Below are 212 nucleotides of genomic sequence, written 5' to 3'. Positions count from 1 at the left end.
GGCTGAGTATTCTGTAACGGGGCTGACGAGACGTGAGACGTGCGGATCCATATGCAAAGCTTTATTGAACAGAGAGGTCAGAAACACAGGCAGGGTCCGACAGTGGCAAACAGGTATATGGCGGGCAAAACACAAGAATAGTCCTAGGGCTAGCGTAGGTCACTGATCGGCAGACAGAATCACAGGGGCGAGACGAGAGGGAAAAATCCAGG

Source organism: Sinocyclocheilus rhinocerous, unplaced genomic scaffold (genome assembly GCF_001515625.1).
Source record: "Sinocyclocheilus rhinocerous isolate Xijiao unplaced genomic scaffold, SAMN03320098_v1.1 scaffold2578, whole genome shotgun sequence".
Lineage (NCBI taxonomy): Eukaryota > Metazoa > Chordata > Actinopteri > Cypriniformes > Cyprinidae > Sinocyclocheilus > Sinocyclocheilus rhinocerous.
Note: the sequence above shows the minus strand (reverse complement) of the source record.